The following is a 1,351-nucleotide window of genomic DNA, read 5'->3' as shown; positions in this document are numbered from 1 at the left end:
GGGGGGGGGTTAAGGGAGGCCTGACGTTTCGTGTCGGAATGAGGCGCCCCTCCTCTTACCGCACTTTTATTCGGAGATCCTAGCGAGCAGCGGCAGGGGGATCCAAGTCGGCTTTAGTTTGTCGGTGGTAAAAAACATTAATTCTGTACAAATTCGTTCAGAATTCTGGGTGTGCCGACCTGTCTATAACTATGCACGAAAAATGTACACCAAACGTAAACATGTGCAGGGAAGAACGTTTAGCCAACGTATAGTAGGATTGTGTATAGTATGTTGATATTCTTGATGCACACCTTTTTGTATAGTTTTTATTTCGGAAAAAGTAACTTGTGGAATTACAAAATGTGTTGTTTAAATGGATCTTGCCTTTGGAAGAGCCACGGTCCGCCGGTGGCACTCCACTGTCGCCAGTGCGAGGTGCAGGAGATGCAGTAGCTGTCCGTAGCGCCAGGCTCACTGGCTCCAGCAACCCCTGGAGCCGAGCCCGGCCGGCCGGCTGGAGTAATATCGCATTGTGTACACTGTTACCATGGCAACGGTGGAATCCCTACTCGGTGGCGACCGCTGCCATGCCACCGCTTCGTATAGCTCACGAACAAAACGGAAGCAAGCGTGGCAAATACAAAGCGAGTATGACACACACGCATTTCCTGAAATCAAGTGGGCAAGGTGGGACGAAATCATATGAAACTACCCATAATCTTGTATTTGGAATTTAATTCTTGCTTGGAATCCGCCAAACTCAAGGAATCAGGTGGACAACGTTTTACTTAAGCTGTGTGCCCCTCATTCTATGAAGACTTATTTCGTCGAAGATCACGTAACAATTTGTTGTACTTTCAAAAGCAATGCTGGCAGCTCACAAAGAAGTGGTTAGTTATTACGATAAAAGCTCACTTCGGCTTGTGCAGCTTCCGTTTCCTTATGCGATGAGGCTTCGCAACGAAAGCAGATGCTTCTCGAAATGCTTTTCGGATTACTTCGCGGCGGACTTTTCGCAGTGCATGCGAGCGCATCGTGGAACACGGCTGCTCTAATCTCAGTGGGCACTGAATGCTGGGGAGGCGGGGCTCAGAGAGGTACCTCCTCTTCGGCTGTACGGGTCTGAGCCACGCCGCGCCGCGCCCCGCCGAACACGATGATGCCGGGGCTGCTCTCCTTGTTATTGGGGAGCAGGAATGATCCCGGCCCGAACGGGATCAGGAAGCGGAGCAGCAAGAGGGAGAGGCGGGCTCGAGCGGGATCAGCTCTGGGGGGATACGGGCCTGGATGGGGGCGAAGCGGACACGGTACTGGGCCGAGGCCGGCGCCCCCCGCGGGGGCCCTCTGCTGGAGCCCTGCTGGAGCCCCC

Source organism: Frankliniella occidentalis, unplaced genomic scaffold, assembly GCF_000697945.3.
Source record: "Frankliniella occidentalis isolate FOCC.00 unplaced genomic scaffold, Focc_3.1 Scaffold147, whole genome shotgun sequence".
Lineage (NCBI taxonomy): Eukaryota > Metazoa > Arthropoda > Insecta > Thysanoptera > Thripidae > Frankliniella > Frankliniella occidentalis.
Note: the sequence above shows the minus strand (reverse complement) of the source record.